General features: G+C 41.7%; 1 pseudogene; it reads right to left on the bottom strand.

Moving 5' to 3' along the window:
* Positions 1 to 315: 315 nt before the first annotated feature.
* LOC100963285 lies at positions 316 to 9151 on the bottom strand (annotated as a pseudogene).
* Positions 9152 to 21655: the final 12504 nt, after the last annotated feature.

Raw genomic sequence — 21655 nt, 5'->3', positions numbered from 1 at the left:
CCAAGGGACTGTAACAAACTCATCAACATACTGAGGTGGTCAACATAAGGCACTAGGTCTATATGCTGATACTTACATGAACTTTACTTTCTTGTACAACTTTTATTAGAGAATATCATATAAAATCCTACATGATCAAAACACAGTAAAATCATACATACGGTATCATACAAAATCAATACATTGGCTGTTTTTGTCTGAAGAAAGTCAATGTTGGTCTGTTTCTTGTACTTATTGTGGAGAAGGCTCTGTCAACTGTGGCTCCACCACTCAGCACACTTGGGGGTTTTCCCACAGCAGATGATGTTGACTGCATCATCGGATGCTTGACATCCTCTTCTTTTGGAGTCTCCGAAATTCTGTGTCATCCTCACTTGTTTCTTCCACTTCGTCGGCTGCTTCATGCACTTTCACACTGGTCTGTACTTCAGGGAGCATCACTTGGAAAATTGCTTCTAGGTCAGGTTCATTACAGGATGCCACCTCATCATCCATTGCAACAGAACCTCTGAAATCTACTTCAAATTCTGCCGTGGGAAATGGACTGTCTGATGGGGCCCAAACATTGTGCTCTTGGGTGGTGATAAATCCACCTTATGTAGACATTTCTGCATCATTTCTGGCGGAACTTTATTCCAAGCAGAACTGATCCAGAGGACAGCACTCAGAGTATTAACTGATACAGCGGATGAAATTGCTTCCACAGGTGGACCACAGGTTTGTGTTTTAGTAATAACCCACTGCAGGCAGTGGGCTTAGCAGTGCATTTAAATGTTTTGATGATGGCTTGGTCAAGAGGTTGGATTTTTGAGGTCCTGTTTGGAGGCCAAAATTTCAATGTTACATTTGTGAGATGATTCACTTGCAAGAGGCCAGGACAGTTGTCTACTGTTAGTAGAACAGACCATTTCTTCTTCATTTCTTGGTCAATACTTCCTACCCCCTCCTCAAATAGAGCTTCATGCACTTTATAGAGCAGTCATCCATGCATGTTCATTTGATCTCTACGTGATGGGGAGGTCCTGGGCTTCAGGTTCTTCAGTGTACCTGGCTTTGCTCATTTATCAGTAGTCAATGGCTTTAGTTTTTCTCTGGTTGAGCTGGCTCAAAGCAGAACTGTGAAATGTTCTTTGGAAAGTTTCCTGCTCTTATATTTGTCACCCTTAATGACAAGGCTCCTGTCAGGTATCACCTGAAAAAGAGTTTGCATTTGTCTGTGTAAAAGATGTGGTCATCTTTGAAGCTTCTGGTGAAGTGTGGTAACTTTTTGACGAACTCTTCCACAATTTCTATGGAACTTCATTGAATTCATCACATAGGACTTTCTGGAAGATCTCATGTGGCAGTTGAAATTTCTACTTGATGTTCAGGAATCTGCCAGCCTGAATTCCTCTGTGAATTTTTTAACAATTTCTTGGATCATGGGTCCAGAGATTGGGGCAGTAACTGCCCTTATTTGTCTGAACTAGCTTCATGTGGCTTCATTGACTTTATCAAGGGAAGTTTTCCTCCTTTGCTGCTGTGGGTCTCTGTTTTCTTTACTCATGTGCATGTTTTCAAATGTTGCTAACTGTTGTCTTGCTAACACCTAAATGTTCTGCCATCATTTTTTGGCTGCTGCTTTCCGGAACATGTAGGAGATAACATTTTCTTTCAATGTAAGCTCTTTGAGTTCTTTCCTTTGGGCCACCATGTCTCAATTAAGTATAAAATTTTTCAGTAATTGTAGGGTGTACCTGTAATTCAGACTCATCCTTTACATTGAAAAAATCTTCTGCAACACATGATAAACAATAGGACATTAGGCCTAATCCAACAAGTGGTAATAATAAAACATGAAAAAAGAAATTATACCAAAGAAAAAAATAATATGAATACGAGATAAAGCCCATACCTTCTACTTCTTGGTGTAGAGTGAACGCAACCTGTCGAATTATAGAAAATAGATTAATATTGTGTGTTATAGTCCAGCTGGTCAACGTACAACTTACAGAGGTGGTCAATATATAGAGGCCAGTCTTCCACTGAGTACATGTGGTGCATGTCCAGTCTATGAAAATTAGGCCAACTTACAGAGGTGATTGATGTAGGGAGGTGGTCAACTATGGTGGTGCTACTGTGATTCAGTATAGCTTTCTTTCTTTATGGAATATTTTATTAATTTTTTTAGACTACAACTTTGAGATTTGGTGTGTATTTTATACTCACAGCACATCTCAATTTGGAAAAGCCACATTTCAAGTGCTCAGTAGGTAAATGTGGTTAGTGTCTACCTTGAATGACAGGGCAGTTCCAGAGTTCTGCTAGTCAAAGGGTGGTCCTTGGTCTTGTGGCCTCACCATGTAGGTGTGCCCTGTGTCCCCTGCCTCCTGAATCCGAATCAGCTTTTTAACATCATCCACGGTAAGCTATCAAAGTTCAAGAAGGGCTCCCTGATGGCTTACGTGGGGAGATTACACACCTTCTCTCTAATCATCTCTGTGCAGTACATTTCCTTATTACAGAATAGATTTGGTAAACCATCTTATCACAATCAGACCAAGGCCAGAGTTCTGTTTAGCCCTTGTTGGAATCTGTGGCATCTGGTTAAGTTGTCATTGTCTCCTCCTCCTTCTTCCTGTTCTTCTTCTTTTTCTTCTTCTTTGGTTGTCAATACACAAAATTTAATTGAAGCTTAAATTGTGGTGCAGAAATATATTTCAACTGATTTTAAGTCCAATAACGATGAAGGGAGCAATTATGGCACCAAAACTTTCCCTCCTCTGTCGTACTAAGATTAATGTAGTTTACTTGTCAATCTAGTGTTCACTTTCCTAGGCTTTGTCCCACCGATATACAGGTTTTCAATTAGAATTCTTAAATCTATTAGGAACCAAAAAATAGATCTCAAGCCAACAATCACTAAATCTTCTGGCAACTGTTCAAGAATAAAATCACTTTGAACATGGGTCCTGAAAACGGAGCACCTCAACACATTGGGTGCTGTGCCCATTACAGAGCCAAACTGATCACGCCGGTGGAAACTTCCTCAATGAAACTTGCTGTCAATGTGCTTAAAATAAGTCAAAAGTGTTCCATACCATTTGATTTCAAACCAAGCAGATTTTATCTTTAAGAAACACTAAAAAAGGTGTTTCATTTGTGAATACAGAAGGAACAAATATCACCACATCAATCCAGTAATTTATTGTGAGAACTACAAAATTTAGTCAACTTTGCTATTCACCCAGTTGCTTTTATCCCATAGGACTCACAAATTTAACTAAAAGATGCCAACTCTTGAAAGCCTCTATTTTAGTCATTTCCCACTGGGTATTTTAGAATTTTGTATGTTTTACTGATTTATTTAGGCATTCCTATGTTTTACTTCCTAGTGTTTACCTGAATAACCAGGATGATTCTCATTCTGGGCAGTTGCTCATTTGGTCCTGTGATTTCCACTGTAAAAGAAAACCTGCCTTACGGGAGCAGAGGAAGTCAGAACCCTCACGTGCATCAGAGTCACAGAACCTGAAGTCACAAGATGAAAAAGACATTGATTTTGCTTCGAGCTAATGTTTATAGTTTATTGTTAGTGGAAACTCGTGGAAATGGCTGCAAAAGTAAGTTAAGGTCAATGATCCAGGCTGACCTGACTCACTGAATCTAGTACAAACTATGCTGAACTTTCCTGGGAATCAACTGAGTAATATAAACCCTTTTATACAACTATTTAGCAAGTTAAGTCAAGGCTGATCTCATTTATCAAGAAGCACAGAATTACATGTGATTGCCACCGTTCACCCCGTACACGTAATCTCCACCTGCAATTCTCTGCGGCCCCTTCCTGCTGATCAACACGGGAGAAGTTTATTTTTGTTACTGTCATTTCAGAAGAACCCACACCAATAAAAAGGAGGCCAAATTCCCATGCCCTTAAAAGAAAATAAAGCCCAGGCGCCATCTCCCCTTTTCCCCACTGGGGGTGTAAGATTTGTATAGAAACTCACAGTGTTAATGGTGTATTATTTCACTTGGAGGGCTTGGGGGAAGAAATCAATCACAAGACTATAAATGTACAGACCAACAATGTTAAAAGGGTCATACACAAGAAACTGGAATCATTTTCTTAAGAGGACCCAACTTGTGGAAGCAAAGCTTTAATTGCTATTGTAACAAACGTCCGTATGAAGTAGAAATTGTCCCAATACCATTAGTGAAGAATAAGTTCTAGAAAGTGGAGGTAACTGGATGTAAAATTCTGACAGCGATTTAATAGAATAGTCCCAGATGGTTAGGCTGAGGCCGACACCTAAGGACAAAAGCCTTGTCTGTGGGGAATTGGGGAGGCTCCCTGCGCATAAACCAAATTGAATTGTTTTCGCGAGTGTTGTAAGGTTTCATATAGTAAAAGAGTTTTTCCTACATGTACATCAATTTCACAGCAAGAGAGGCATAAAATGCCCACACCTGGAAGAGAGAGTTCATGCAAGATAGCTAACGCTTCGATATAATAATGCATGCAATTCAGAATGATTACACTACATTATACCTAGGGCTGTCTGCAACTACAAGGTGGTGGTTATGGGAAGCATGAGCCCCTAGTAGTAACATCTAGAAAATAGTCACTGCCTTCTACCTGTGTTCTTTTTGTGTGTTTTTCCTTCAATTTCTTTATCAGTGCTGTTTGTTGGTGCTGTTTCTTAGCAAAACTGGTAAAAACACAATTGTAATCCTTGAACATAGCACTCTGACAATCAAAACCTTTAAAGCCTTCAATCTTCTGGGGGTGAAGAAAGTGCTGTGTTTCATTTAGAACTCCGATTAACAAACAAGGTGGTCCCAAATTTTCCTGGCCTGAAGACTTCCACAACTTTTCTGGTCAGGTCATCATAGGAGGTCTGACTTAAGTTTGTTTCTAAGCTAACGCAAGAAAATTCTGGCTCTGGAGTGATGTGAATCGTCCGATAAGTTCCATCTGATTTCATTCCACTCATCGATACCACCAGGATGGAACAATGTGGCGTCAATGACCGAACCTGGTCTTGGGTCGTGAATTCCACTCTCACGAGTGACATCCTTTGCACCATCTTTCATGTAGAGCTGGTCCCTAACTGCTGGGGCAAGCTCCCTTATCAGCATCTGCAGGGTTTGTTCTGGCTGACTGATTACTCGACTCTCTGGGAAATCCAGAGTGTGTAAGTGCCAACAGTCAGGATTCAGACGTCCCATACGGTATGTGCTCCATTTGGGAAAATTGCACTCTTGAAACTCTTTCTTCCTGGAAATTCTGGTGTGGGCACCCTTGGTGAGAAGGCTTCATGAAATCCTTACAAGAATAAAAGGAGCTTTGAACTGAGTCAAACCCCCTGTGATCTCCAACAAGTTTCAACAGCGGGACCAGCACTTTCATCGAGCGGGTGGTACCACATGTCTGAAAACGAAGCGTCTCTTGCAGACAAACGTGCTACTCTTACTGAGTACATAAGCTTCCTGCTTGCCTGTGTTGCTCACACTTACGATTGAACATCGTACAGCCTTCAAAGATCTCAGGATAGCGGGAAGGCCCTGAGATCCTTTGTTTGTGCTGAGACCTGCTGGGAAAACCAAACCTGCAGCAGCTTCTCTGTCCCTAGTGGACACCAGCAACCACAGAAAATCAACTAAATGAACCGTCTCCTGCCACTGCTGCTGCCGCCGCCGCCGCGAATCGTTCAGCTGTGTAACTAAAGTTCAGGTTCCTTTTCTTGCTATAATTTTATATTAATTTATTTGTAAAAAATGAGGGCTAACAAAAATTTCCCAGCTTCTTTTTGTGAGCGGAAGTTGAACATGAATCTGTTGGAAACAGAGGCCGATACAGTCCGGTCTCTTGCAGTCTGCTCTTGCCCCGTGAGAAAATGAATGTAAATGAATGAATGAATGAGTGGAGCGAGCACTAGCTGATGTCACCAGCCGTACTGTCTAAGCCTGGTTAAGTTTTTCTTAATTGGAGCGTTATTTAGCAAACCACGAAGGAGAGGCAGGAGAGAGACGAGATAAGAATACGTCTTTATTCAGCCATGAATGACACCACTATTCTCATCACAGTTGTTCTTTTCCTGACACATGTTTTGGAAAAAGAGAAAGAAGAGAAGAGAGTGAGGGTTTCCAAATGTATGGGGTTTTCGTTATGTCAGTCTCTCTCCCAGCGTTGGCTGCATGGGCTTCATAGCCCTTCGAAGGTGCTGACCCTTGGATAGATGCTTCGAGATGACAGCATTGACATTGCTAACAATTTTTGAGTGAGGTCTCACATTTCCAGTGGGCACTGCAAATTATGTAGCCCTAGACATATACTTAATATTCATCTACAGGTATAAATGAGTCCATGGATTAGGTAGGTTTGGTGAGGAGCTAATTGTCTCTCTCACTTCCCTATCACCACGATCTCTTCATAGCTTAAGAAATAAAAATAAGAGATCATACAGGCCGTTGGTAGAATTGAGCTCCATAATGCATTAGTCTGTCTGGGCTGGACTGAGTGAGATGAGAGTCAATACAATCAACTTAGGTTAGACAATGACCTTGTGAAGCAGGATGTCATGGGAGGGCTAAATGCTGTAACTAGGTAACAAAATACCATTCAGCGCAGGACAGGGAGGAAGCTTCTCAATCAACATGTGTAAGCAGCTCCACCCTCCCAGCTGTCTCTCCAGGTTCATGATTTTCTGTGCCCTTTGAACAGAGCTCCGGTAGCTCTGGGCAGTGCCAGTGAGTCAGCTGGGCCCACTTGTGCTGGGAGTTTTGCTTTGGGTGAAAGTCAAAATGTTAACTTGTTTCTATGTTGTCAAAATTTGTAACAAGGAGCAGTTGACTCATGAGAGAAAAAAAAAAGAATATTAGTAGTTGTAGTGGTCGGACCTGAATCAAGTGCTTTGAACCTACTCAAAATTTTGACAGTTAAGAGTCATTTGGACTGGGTGTGATGTGTGATTTCTTCAACACGGACCAGCCAGGTTGGGATTGCTTGGGAGCTAGAAATGCAGCTATCAGACCCCCTCCCGCCCAGGACCTGCTGAATAAGTAGCTACAGTTTAACAAGATCCACAGGTGATATGTGCCCATATTAAAGTTTGAGATGTGCCCTAATCTGTGCTTAGCAGCTGGTTGTCTTGGTGGTGGGCAGGGGAGGAGGGGCAGCAAAATGCCACCTGTTCACAGCTGGCTCAACTTCATGCCAGAGACCTCTTGAAGAGATATGGGAATGGGAGAATTCTCCAAGTGTGGTCCCCAAACCAGCAGTGGCAGCAGCACTGCTATTTTTTAGTGTGAGCCTTATAGAGTAGTTAATGTGCCATTCATTCATTCATTCATTCACTAACTCATTTATTCATTCATTTACTTATTTATTTACTGTAAATAAACATGTACCAGGTCCTATAATTGTAAGCACTGGGAATACGGTAGTAAAACACACACAGTCAAACACAAAAACAATTTCTGTCCTGGTGGAACTTAGGTTCAGGTAGAGGTGAAGAGAGAGCGTCAGAGGATGTGAAGGGTGCTGGGGTGGGGGAGGCCCTTGTATCCTGAGTGATGAGGATAGGCCTCTCTGTGAGAGCAACATTTGAATGGAAACAGGAAGGAAAGGGCTATATATATATACAAGTAGCAGTCTAGGTGCAAAGGTCTGGGTGTGTGAGTATGGGTGGAGCCGCAGGGCCTGTGCTGGTGCCAAGGGACAAGGAGAACAGTCAGTCAGGTCAGAAGTGCCAAGATAAACAGCCGGGGTCGCAGACATCATCATTCTGCAAGGCTCTGGCTTTTGCTGTGTGTGAGGTGGGAAGCTCACTGATCTTTGTCCATGGAGTAATTCCCCCAAGAGAAACATAGAGACCGCACATTATAAACAACTGATTTTAAGTGAGGAGTACACCACTTTTAAAGGTTATCTTTTTTCTTAACATTGAGAGAAGAAAGCAGTATCAGTGGCAAAACATGCACATGGGCGCACACACACATGTCCGTAAAGGATGCAAAGAAATTGAAATAAACGCTAAAGAACTAACTAGTAATGATTCAGAGTGAGATCCCTGACTCTGCGGGTTGGAAGCTCAGGACTCTAGCAAGCCAGCCTGGGTCTCAGCAGCTGAGTTGCCTTCCATTCATGAAACCACCCAATCCAATCATTAGGAATTCGGGGGGCTGGTCATTCCCCGAATTGACATTTGTCAATGCAATGCAAATGTCATTCTGGTCCAGACAGCAGTCTGTTGTCCCCTGGAGGATTAAGAGTCTGGATGGAGCGGCTAGCAGAGGGCTTGCAGCAGATGTTAATGGGAACACGGAGCTGAAGTGAGCGTAGGCAGAAAACAGAAGAGATTAAGGGTCTTGCACAACAGACGCCATCTGGCAGATGGGGTGTTCTTGTCACCAGAGATTGTTATTTGGTACTGAACTTAATTTTCACGTTCCTTAGAAAGATGCCTTTCAAGCCTTTACCCTTATTCATGATCACCAGATGATTTTCTGATATCTTTTTTTTTTTTTTTTGAGACAGAACCTCAAGCTGTTGCCTTGGGTAGAGTGTCATGGCATCACAGGTCACAGAAACCTCCAACTCCTGGGCTCACACGATTATCCTGCCTCTATCCTTGCCCACCAAGTAGCTGGGACTACAGGTGCCCGCCACAATGCCTGGCTATTTTTGGTTGCAGCCATCTTTGTTGTTTAGCGGGCCTGGGCTGGATTCGAACCTGCCAGCTCAGGTGTATGTGGCTGATGCCTTAGCCACTTGAGCCACAGATGCCGAACTGATTTTCCGACATCTAATTTAGTTTTTAGGCATATTGATCCCGAGGCTAAGGTGCAGTAGATAATAGTCAAACAACAACACAACTTCTACTGCAAATGAATAGGGGTGTCTTGTTCACTGGGTTTATAAGGCTTCATTCTCTTAGCTCCTGACCAACCTTGAGTAGACTGATACAATCAAACTTTAAACCTTGAAGTTGGAGGGCTGGATCTTGCCAACAAATATTTAATATTCGTTGAACAAGTAAGCATCTAAGGTGCGGTGACTCTAAGAAGACTCATCTGGAAGTATTCTGTCCATCTTACCTGTTGTATGAGTATGACACTTATAGCCATGTAAGGAAACAGCGCAGTAGGATCCAATAGTGTCTCCCATGAAATGGGCTAAAGTTTCCAAAACTTCAATAAAGGACTCTATGGCAACCTTAGGGAATGCAGTGGCTAACATAGACACACAGCTGATGTTTATTAAGTGAATGAATGAATACAATGTGTCCAGTGTCTGTTCCTTTTGCATTTTTAATTCTTCCTGTTTTTATGGTGCCCATTTATCAATTAAAATGTAACTTGTTATGTTCTTTAAACAAGAAATCCGATAGCAAGTTTCTATAAGTAAATGAACATAAAAGAATCATTCTTGTCATCTTTCTTCGGGGAAAGAACATAGGATCTAGGATCAAGAGATGTAGGGTAATGGTTACTGTGACAAGAAAGAAATCATTTGGGTCTTAAAGTCTTGAGATTGAAGGTTAGGACCTTTAAAATAGTATTCATTCAGCCCTTGTGCCCTCTGCTGGAGGTGTGACTTTCTGCTTTGCTCTTGTTTTGGAGACATTGTGTAGGGCTGGGGTTCATTTGTTAGTTCCTTCTTTCCTATTCCAGAGCAACCTTTCAGCCAGTAATTCTCATCCTTAAACTGCTTTTCGGAATCTTCCGGGGGAATAATGTTGTCGTTTAAGAATGAAATTCGGGCTTTTACTATGGGCAGCTTGTGTTCTGGCAGTTGGAATTTGGCTACAATGTCTCCAAATCTGAAAAACCAGAAGCCATGATTGATTCTTTGTGTTTTTAACCTAAATGCTGTTGCCTTGAATCACCGTGGTGGTTTTAAGGAATGTATCCAAGTATTGGATTAGCTCAGGGAATGAGCACCTGTAGTTGTTCCTCACTTGACCTTTCTTTTTTCTTTCTTTTTTTCCCTTTTCTTACCTTTTTGTTTTGAGACAGTGTCTCACTCTGTTGCTCTGGGTAGAGTGCTGTGGCATCACATCTCACAGTAACCTCAAATTTGTGGGCTCAAGTGATCCTCTTGCCTCAGCTTCCCAAGTAGCTGGGAAATGTGCCTGCCTGGCTATTTTTTCCTATTTTTAGTAGAGACAGGGTCTCGCCCTTGCTCAGGCTGGTCTCAAACTCCTGACCTTAGATGTCAGGTTATCTACCCACCTCAGCCCCCCAGAAGGCTAGGAGTACAGGTGTGAGCCATCATGCCCAGCTCACTTGACATTTCGAAACAGTTCACTTAGAATTTTTTTTTGCAATTTTTTGCTAGGCCCAGGTTTGAACCTACCACCTCTGGTATATGGGGCCGGCGCCCTACTCCTTTGAGTCACAGGTGCCGCCCAGTCCTGCCTGATTTTTAAAAGCCAATTGTGTGCTATCTTATCTTTCTTTCCTTATTGTTTTACTTCAAACTCTTTCTATGGCTCTTATTATATTTGTGACCCTTGTAGCTGACACTTCACTGAGAAACGGGCCCCTGTAGCCATGAAACCCAGCTTCACATTGATTTTATTGCAAAACTCCAGTGCTTGAGTGAGTCCACATGTTCTTTTGCTTAACATTCCTGCCTTTTACTTGTTTTGGCATCCCAGACCCTCCCACTTTCAAATCAGAAGTCCCTGTCCTCTTAACACTTGGTTCTTGACACTCTCCATGTCTGTCCTGGCTCTAATCCTCAATCTCCTCTGTCTGCCCAGCAGAATCACCCTGCAGTGACGGTCTTTGGGTGTTTCATTCTGCCTGTTAGCAAACATTTCTGTTCTGAAGAACTGGAAGGAGACAGCCATGAGACCATGATTTTGAAAATCCTTTCTTGAAGCTTCTTTATTCGGACACTGGTGCTAAAATTTTTGTAAAAAAGTTTGTTCATCAAATGCATCAGAATTGTTTGAAGGACAAAAATATACTTTAAAATTCCACCTCTACTTTCATAGGGCAGAAGAATTCATTTTATTTTATTTTATTTAATTAATTTATTTATTTTTTTGAGACAGAGCCTCAAGCTATTCTCTGGGTAGAGTGTTATGGCATTACAGCTCACAGCAACCTCCAACTCCTGGGCTCAAGCGAGTCTCCTGCCTCCGCCTCCCAAGTAGCTGGGACCACAGGCGCCCGCCACAACGCCCGGCCATTTTTTGGTTGCAGCCATCATTGTTGTTTGGTGGGTCCGGGCTGGGGATTCGAACCCACCACCTTAGGTGTACGTGGCTGGCGCCTTAGCCGGTTGAGCTATAGGCGCCGAGCCAGGGCAGAAGAATTCAGAGAAGACTGGGAAAATTGTGAGGCAAGAGAGGTTGTGTCCTATATTTCAGCTTCCATCATGTGTCCACCAGTCAAGAAGGGAAGCCTGTCCCCAGCCTCACACCTCGGGGCTCTCCTGTCTATCTTTGCCAATTGTTGAAGGGCTAATGAGATTCAAGCTGAATCATATGAATTTGCCATTTTTCTGGGTCAAAATAGTAGAGTGTCGGCAATTTCATACGGTGCAAGATCTATTTTGAACAACACCCTTGGCCAGCATTCTGTTTCAAATGAAGAATAAAGTTCATTGTTCATTATTACAGGAATTTATGTTTAATGCAGTGTTGTAGAAGGGTGTAGTTTTAAAAAATGTTTTAGTGGGGAAGGAGATCTAACGTAGATAAGTGAAAACCTGGAGATCCCGTTTTGGTGGTTGTTCTTCGCTCGTGTGCATGTAATGAAAAATGCTTAATTTTCAAATTTGGGCACGAATCATGAATGTTTGATATTCCCTTATTCCTTTCCAAGACTGTAGTTATTGATCCTTGTCTAACCTGATTCTCTTGTCAGGAAAAAAGATATTGAGTTCAGGCCTTTGTTGCCCCTATAGCCAGCAGGGGGAGCTCTTGCTCTACAGATCTAAAGAGGCTTAGGCAAACCCATCCCGGCTCCCCGGAAACTGCTCTGTGAGTCACCTTCCTATTTTGTTCAAACAACAGCATTACTTTTTGGTGAGCAACAGTTGACCAGTCATCTTGAAAAACATTTCGGAAACTGTATAGTTTAAAAGAAAAAAATATATATTCTTTATCTTCATTTTAGTTTTTCCTGCAAGTGTGGATTTTCCGGGGGCAGAGGGAAACAGAAACTTTTCAGTCTTTTAAGTATTACAACAACCTAAGTGCCCATCAACCCAGGAATGGATTAACAAACTGTGATATAGGTATACCATAGAATACTATTCCGCCATAAAAAAGATGGAGCCTTTGTATCTTTTCTATGAACCTGGATGAAGTTGAAACACATTCTTCTTAGTAAAGTATCACAGGAATGGAAAAGCAGGTATCCAAGGTACTCAATATTAATATGAAGTTAGGAGACAACCTAATAGACACCCATGTAAGAGAAAAACTCAGTCCAATTCAAGTTGGGGGGAGGGCAACCGAAGAAGGTGGGAGAGAGGAAGGGGGGGGGCTTGTGTGCTCCCACTTAATGGACACAATGTAAGGGTATATGATGTACCTTTTGGGTGCAGGACACAACTACATGAGGGACTCTACCTAACAAATGCAAATTGTAACCAAGTTGTTTGTACCCTCACATCACCCTGAAATTAAAAAAAAAAAGATAGCATTAGACTAACCCTCAGCTCTACAGTTGTTTTTCCTGTGCTTGTGTTCAGTAGTGTCTCGCAGAGATTTAATAGCCGGTTCCCTTTCATTGGTGGAGGTATTGATCGAGATAGGCCTGACTTTTCCTGCTGTAATTTCAATTTATTTTCTCTTGCTCTGATATCTATAGTAGGGGTTGGATTTTTTTTTTTTCCTATAGGGACCTGATGGTAAATATTTTCGGCTGTGTGACCAGAGAGACTTTTGTTGCAACTACTCAACTCTGCCGTCCTTGAGCAAGAGCAACCCCAGAGAAGAGGCTGACAAATATTTTTTTGTTACGGGTTACAAAACCTGATTGTGTGTGTTAGGTAAAGACCCTCTTATGTGTGACGGTGTCCTAAACGTTGTAATTTGGCCAACCCCTGACATACAGACGTCTATGGAGAGTCAGAAAACAGTTAATATCTTCCGTATATCTGTTATTTTATATTCTTTCTAAACTCAAACTCTTTTCCATTGAAGAAGAAAGTGATCAAGTCTGCAAGTGCCTCTGGTCCAGCTCCTTTCTGGCCCTCCTTACAGCTCTCTCCACAAGCAGCACTGTCCTCTGCTTGGAAAGCTCACTCTTTCTTGTCTTCCTTGGAACAAAAGCAGTGGCCCCACAGAGCAGAAAGGATGATGAAAGTCCATACACGTTTTGAAGTAGCCATCACAGCAATTTAGAAACCAGGGTGGCTGGAATTGTGACCTTTTAACCTTTTCATTCGTCACACCGTTTAATCCGTATTTTAGGAGAAAGATAACCACAGTCTATAAAATAACAGGCACTGACTGGCCTGGAATAGCCCAGGAAAATCTGGTTAAAAGGTTTTTCTAGGAGTTGATCCAAGAACATTTTTCTTTTGCCTTTTGATCTATTGAAAGATCCTGGATGCCTTGAGGACAGAAATGCCAGCATGGAAATAAAGTCTGACAAGTCTCTTGTAAGGGGAGCCAGCACTTCAAGAAGGGGTATCTGCAAGGGGAGGAACTGTGATGCCTTTGTCCACTGCCTGCCTCTCTCAAAGGCGTCTTTCTGTTGGCCTTTTTGTCTGAATGGATTTGGTTTCTTCCAAGTTTGAGTGGGCTTGGGGGAGACAGATAAGGTTGCTGCCTGCATGCTTAGTCTCTCTTCAGCCTTTTTTTTGATGGTGTCACTTTTTCCTTTCTCTATATGTATTTTTTTTCTTTATTAATTCATAACTGTGTACATTAATGCATTTATGGGCTACCATGTGCTGATTTGCTATACAATGTGGAATGCTTACATCTAACTGATTAACATAACCATATCCTTGCTTACTTGTTGTGGCAAAAACATTCATACTCTAGTCTATATATATATATATATATATATTTTTTTTTTTGTATTTTTTGGGCTGGGGCTGGGTTTGAACCCGCCACCTCTGGCATTTGGGGCCGGCGCCCTACCCTTCTGAGCCACAGGCACCACCCCATACTCTATTCTTAATGGTGTAGAAATGTATCAGTGCGTGACTTCCCTTCTTCTCTTCACTTTTGGTACCAGTAGGTTTCCTTCTCCTTTTCCTCCCCAAGAAGAAACATGTAGTGGGGCTGACTATGGAGGAGAGGAAGTGAGAAGGGACTGGGAGGAGGAGGTGCTCTGGAGGTAGAAGGCTGGACCTTTGTCCCTTCTGTCGTGAGATGATTTTATATAAGTGTCAGAATTTCTGGCATTTGGCACCTTCAAGAATAGCAAAAACCACTTAACAAGGTAAAGGATTATTGGAGTTGTCTATGAATTCTCCTCTTTACACATTTTCAGTGGGGCAAAATGGGGAGGATCAGATTGAAGGACTCTGGAAGTGGCTCAAAGCCTTGAACTCCCAGCCCTGGACTCCACCCCTTCGTTTCCCCACCGCAGGAGTCTGTGGGTCCCTCTTGTCTAGCCTGCCCAGTATCACACCCCTGAGATGGATCTCTGGCTTGCCTAGGCCTGAGCTCCCAGCTGCCCTTGGCCACTTGCCTAAAGCGTCAGGGGCGCCTTTCCGGAGGATGTGGTTTTAACCCTGTGTCTGCCATAAAACACAGAGCAGGCAGATGCTTGTCACAGAGGATTTATTTCCTCCTTCTGTTTCATGTGATGGGGCAGAGGATTGACCCTGGACATCGGTCATTCCGAGGGAGCCCTAGTGTGGTCTGAGACACAACTGGATCTTGGTCACTTTGACCTCTGGATGGCTGAGAAGCAGTGTAGGTGGGTGCAAGAGAGAAGACCTGAGTATTGTCATCTCCTTCCTTAAGCCCACTGGACCTTTGGTGCATCCACACATGGGGTGGGGAGAGAGGAGAGAGACAGAGGCCATGTCTTGTCTCCTATAGAGAGATCCTTCCAGCCACTAACCATGTGGAGAGGAGAGTGAGTGAGAAATGGAAAAAGCCGTGTTCCCACAGTAAGACCTCTTACCATTGGCTCATCCTCCTACTCGCGCATCCTACCACCATCCCCGGGGCTGCCAACTATCGGTGTGTACCCGACCCCCAACTCTTAGCACTATAGCCAAGTATAGTTCATAAACTTTCGGGTGGCTGTTATGTTTGTGTGGTAGGTATAAGTTAGTCCTTTCTTTGATTAACTGAAAAGTAAGTACCTTACTTACCTTCTATGGCTCCTGCACACATTTATAATAATGAATTTTCTTGGAATTCTCCCCTTTTCCATCTACTAGCTGATTATTATTTTCGGGAACACTAATAACAGCCCCGATGTGATGTTTACCAAGCCACACATTAAGGCAGCTTGCATGGCAAACCTGCCATTCAGGTAATGACTGCCACCCTCTGGAAAAACAAGCTGAGGCCTCCCCTGGGAAGGCCCTGGATACTTAAGAAGGGTGTGAGGCCAGTCACAGGAATTGACTCGGTGGAACTGGGCAGAAGAGTCATGGTGGCTTTATGAAGTTTTTGTTGCATGTGAGAGAAAATTTGAAGGGGATGGGAAGAGCTTTATCAAAAAGACACGTTTTCTTTTTGTCTGCCTCAGATCAATTTCCATATCATAATACATGCAAAGGGAGTAATTAGTAGGATTACTTACTGTGATTATGGGTGACAGGAATTACAGTTGTATATTGTAATTTCCTTCTCTGAAGTTCTAACTTCTTTATTTCGGCTTCCTAGTCGTGACCGGCACCATAGCTGGGATAAAGTAGGTGCTTAATATCGACTTCTGTGTCAGTTCTTTATTCCAACTCCATCCATTCCATGGTGAATTCATTCCAATACGATTTTTAAAAATTGTTTCGGGTTCATTGAGGGTACAAAGAATTAGGTTACCCTGTTTGTATTTCTTAGGTAAAGTCCCTCTCATAACTGTGTCCCACTCCAACAGGTGTGTCATACCCTGTAACCCCCCAGCCCTCTCGCCCCTCTCCTCTCCCCCCTACCTCGTTCCTCTATACCTCACCTTGGATTGATTGGAGTTTTTCTCTTATGTGAGGGTATAGTAGATTGTCTACTGCCTTCATATTAGAATTGAGAACATTGCATTTATGCTTCTCCATTCTTGTAATATTTTATTAAGAAAAATGTATTCCAACTCTATCCAGGTTAATACAAAAGATATAAAGTCCATCTTTTTTAGTGGCTGAATAGTATTCCACAGTATACAAATACCACAGTATGTTAGTCCATTCCTGGGTTGGTGGGCATTCAGCTTGTTTGCACATTTTGGTAATTGTACGTTGAGCTGCTATAAACAGTCTAGTGCGAATGTCCTTATGGTGGAAGGATGTTTTTTCTTCTGCATAGATGCCTAGTAATGGGATTGCAGGATCAAATGGGAGGTCTCATTTGAGTTCTTTAAATAGGATTCTCCATATTTCCTTCCAAAAAGGCTAGATTAGTTTTTAGTCCCACCAATACACATTTTTTGAAAACAAAGAATAATGATGTCAAAAGCCACGAAGCAGGACATAATTTCTCAGAATTATTGTTGTCTTTTTTTCTTAAAGCTTCAGCCATTGTTTGGTTCTCCAAATAAGAACAAAAATGGTCCCTGAAGAGAATTTAGGAAGATTTTTATCAGTGAATACTCATATGTGAACAGAGGTGTACTTTTCAGTGCTGTGTTAACTAACACCATAGATGACCTTGGATGGATAGGGGTTTTTATCCTGTCCAATGGCTCTGATTTGCTGTGAACTTCTCATAACTTTGGCTATGCATTGAGTTTAGGAATAATTTGGGACAAGATGACTGATGCCCTTAATTTACAGAGTTCATTTGTGTCTTCTGCTTTTGGGGGAACGTCAGAAATACCTTCCTTCAAGGCTGACCTTAATTAGCGGTCTTTTAGGCTTAGCTTGCCTTGAGCATGACTATGCTAAGGGGGTTTTAATTAATGATGTCATCTTTCCTGCTGTGTTGTTTGTCTGGGTCAATCCATATTGGATCTGTTGAGACTGGCTTATTGGTGTGACATTCATTGTGGGGGGCGAAGCAAGTGGCTGATGATTGACGTCATCTGTGATCTTACCACTTAGAGTGGTCCACGGATCTGCAGACTCAGCATCACCTGAGCTCTGGGAGCTTGTCAGAGACTCAGAATCTTGGGCCCCAACCCACAGCAACTAGAGCAGAATCTGCATGTTAACAGGATCCCCAGGTTATGTGTTTGCCCACAAAGATTATGCAATGCTTCAGACTGGGTGGTGACCAGAAACTATTGCTTCCTACTATGTTGGGGATGATATGTGAAACTCTTCATCATGAGTTTTTGTGGTAAGACTCAAGATGAAATATTTCCAGCTGATGACTTCCAGTTGGAAATATTTGGTGTAACTGTGGCCAGTCCACTATTACTACCCTCTCTTAGACCTTCTTTTTCGTTCATGTTTTCTGAGTGTGTGGGGAGAAATGATATTTGATAGAAACTACGACTGTAGGATCTAACCAGACAGACATTTCAGGTGTGAGATTCTCCAGGTTTGGAACTCACTGAGCTCTCGGGGAAGGAATCAGCTTCCCTAGTGCTGATCGGTATAGTTTTAGGCTAAGGTAGTTGCAAATGAAGAGAACACCTCTGTGTACAGAGGATTGAATACTTCAGGGTTTGGGTGATGAGAAGGTAGCTCTTGGTCAGGAACACCTGTCCTCTGGTCCTGAATGTCATGTACGTTGTTTTAGTACCACGTAAAGGATGTCAAACCACTAATTGCTGCTGAAAAATATGAGTTCTGATTTCAAAATAGCAAATTCAGATTATTCTGTCCCCTTAGATAAAAACCATCAGCAAATGCTCATCAAACCGTGTTGCCCACGCTCACATTTTATGTAACTCTTTAGCAACCATTTGTGACTTGTGTGACACGAAGAGCGAGTACATTGGGTACAAATTCTGGTTCCACCCCGTCAGCGCACTCCATCTGAGCCTCAGTTTCCTCCTCTGGAAAATGAGTATCACAACACCCTGCAGGGTGGTGACAAATGTTAAGTGACATCATGGATGTAAGGCTCCGTCAAGGACAGTTGTTATTTAAGAAATATCTTCTGGTATGTGTGCATGGATGTCACATGTGTAAGTGTTCTATTGTGTATGTGTGCCTTGGAATTAGCATTGCAGCTTTTATTAGATGACTCAGTTGTATTAAATGAGTTCTCATTTAAACTTCAAAGAGAAGTTTTGGTTGTGTAGGCCAATCCAGGTACTGGAATGATTCTCTCTCTCTCACACACACACATAAACACACACACACTGTTCTCAGGTAAAACTTATAAGTATCATTAAGTCATCAGTGTTAAATATGCCAGAGGCACTGTCTTTTCCTTTTTTGCATGACCTCACTGAAAATACATTTTAGAAGCTCTTTAATCCTCTTCAGAATGATGGTGACATGTAGATGTTGTAATAGATTAAATGAGGTGGGGGATGAGTCACAGGTATGCAATAAGTTGGAAAATAAATATTGTTACGATACACAAACAACCAGCAGAACACTTCAGAGGATATGTCAACGCCAAAAATCTTAAATGTGTGATGGCTGAAAAGCTACATAAGAGCATAGTATTTAAAGTACAGCATTGTGAAGAATCGTGCCTAGATGGGTGAATTATATTCAAAGGTCTTACAACTTATGAACTCAAACATGATTAACTGGGGGCTATGTAATAATCATGATCATCTTAATCCATAAATGCCTTGTACTTTCTTGGTGAAGGAGAACGTTGCTGACCTACAATGTTGGAAACAGGTCACCTTTCAGTGAAACTCTTGATCTGTGTGATACTGTAAGCATAAATATTTATAGAGAAATTGTTAATGTCCCTGGAATGAGGAACTAAAAGATAGAGTCAAAAGGAATCGAAACTCGGAGATAAGAAGGAGAAGAACTTGTCTGGGCATCCTGCCACGCTCCAGTGAGGAGCAGGGACGGTCCCCCCCTCTGGCTTAGAGCTACCCTACTTGATCCCCATTTATGCAGGGTCGGAAAGGACAGCTGGTGCTTTGGGAAAAACACTCCTCCTCAAACTGCTTTCCATTAAACTCCACACCAATCAACGATCAACAACGCAGAAGGAGCTTTCTGGCTTTTCCATAGTTCATGTACTTAGAATTATTATTTTAAATTTGCTATGAGTTTTTAAAAAGATACAATACTTTCTTTAATTCTGTATGTCAGAGATGCTGGAATGAGCAGGAATAAGACCTGAGTCCCTGGAGGGCTTGGCTGACTTTTCATCTCTCAAACAAGAAGGTTCAATCAATGAACCTGAACCAATTTTAAAAAATCAGATTGGAATGAATTCAATATCTATCAAAGAAATATAAAATTTGCATTTGGGAACTATTAAAGCAGTTCAATATTTTTAAAGGAAAAAATCTCTTGTGTGTTTCCTTAATTTTTGAGGCTGGGTGTGGTGGCTCCTGCCTGTCATCCTAGCACTCTGGGAGATAGAGGCAGGAGGATTGCTTGAGTGCAGGAGTTCAAGATCGGTTTGAATCAGAGTGAGACCTCATATTTATTAAAAATAGAAAAAACTAGCTGGGTGTGTTGGTGCACACCTGTAGTCCCAGCTACTTGGGAGGCTGAGACAAGAGGACTACTTGACGCCAGGAATTTGAGGTTGCAGTAAGTTATGATGATGCCACTGTACTCTAGCCTGGGTGACACAGAAAGAGACTCTCTCTCTCTCTTTTAGTTACTTGGATTAGAGATGTTTTCCTGATGAGTCTATCATTTGCATATGTTACTATTTTACTTGGCTGAGAAAAAAAAAATCTAAGAGGTAAAGGAAATGAGGAGGGTAAAATAATACCGCAAGGTTTCATCACAGACACTTACTACAGGAGACTAACCCTTTGGCAAAAGGGCACAGGAAGAGATTTAGGTGGAAGTATGTTTGCAGAGGTTTGTGAAATACTTTTCAAAGTGAAGTAGTCATCGTACTTCCGAGTTTTTATTCAGCTGTATTTCCTGAAAGCAGTTCTCTACAATTCTATAAGATGAAACTCTCATCGCAATCATTTGGGAGTGACACGAACGAGGTTCTTATTTTTCCATTAGTTGCCATTAATTCCTATGGAGAGTATTAAAATGTTACTAACACAGGGAACGTACAGACAAATAACAAAGTACTCACCTGAAACTGTTGAAACAGTAGGTTCTCCTACTTGGCTGTATTTTGTAGTTACTTGGGAATCTTTAAAATATAGCAATGCCTGGGTCCCAGCCTTCAAAAATCTTGATTCAATTGGTCCAGAATGTGGCTGGGGCATGAGAACTTTCATATCTCCCCAGGTGATCCCGAGGTGAGCCAAGTTTAAGAACCCTCCACACTAAAGAAACTTGCTTGGATCCCCTCCTCTTACCCGCCTTTCGCTGCTGTAGTTCAAGTCCTTGCTCCCTGCTCGGCACTCCCCATCCCACTCACCATATCATTGCTACATTCCTTAATAATGAATTTTTACAGTTTAGATCCCAATTTCATACATTGTCAACAGGATAGGTGTGTATGTAAAAACAGTAGCAGAAAAATGAACCTATAAAGGCGTTTGGTTGCATTGAGTGACATTAGATTTATCTACCCAGCCATTTTATGAGTCTATAGGCAAGGATGTTGACATAAATGTTAAATACCAACGTAGTACTTTATTGATCCTTCTCTGGATTAGCCGACTATTTGTTTAGTTGGATTTCGGGCAATAGAATGATAATTGCTATTTATTTGAGGTATTTCTGGAATGAAAACAGTAGAACTTATTACCTCCTCCTTTATGTGGGTTGGGTGTGTGCTGGTCAAAACCAAAAATAAACAAAAACTTCTTTGGTTGGTAACTCTCCTGAACACACAGGCACTAATGGATTTGTAATTCTGAAAGAGTTTTGGACTGATTCAAGTGTGAGAGAAAGATAATCTATGTTACCTAGAGCCCCAAATCATGGAATTGTCTCTTTATGCAGGTGAGTGGTTTAATCTCTCTCTGTCTCTTCTTAGTGAAACAGAGCAAGTCTTTATTTATAGGGAAACCAACCACTCTAATTTGCCTGCGACTGAGGAGTTTCCTGGGCAAACTGGGATGAGTTGGTCGCTTTAATTGATACTGTGAAAATTCATAAAACTTTAAGGAGACTTTAGGTCCTGGGATGAAAGATTATTCATATGTTATGACTTGCTATTACCAAATCACATGTAAATCACTATGACTGTAGATGAAAGGTTAGTGATTATTTTCTAGATCTGGTATTATAAATTTCTCTACAGTTTGTCACATTCTTTTTGAGAATTCTTCAAAAGATTGTCCTAGCAGTGCTCAAATTTCACCTTGAGAAAAATATGTGTATCATGTGTACATTTTCTAGATTTCAAGAAAGAGATGATGATGTCCAAAATAGCGGAATGAATTGGGGATACAATAGAGAAAAATTCATTTTTACATATGTTTTGATGCTATAGTACCCTATGAACATAAGGAAATTCTCTTAGTAAAATGAAATAGAAAAATAGGCTTGGCACCTATAGCTCAG

This window comes from Otolemur garnettii, unplaced genomic scaffold (genome assembly GCF_000181295.1).
Source record: "Otolemur garnettii isolate 467f Iridium unplaced genomic scaffold, OtoGar3 scaffold00018, whole genome shotgun sequence".
NCBI lineage: Eukaryota > Metazoa > Chordata > Mammalia > Primates > Galagidae > Otolemur > Otolemur garnettii.
This window is presented reverse-complemented; position numbering and strand designations above follow the sequence as displayed.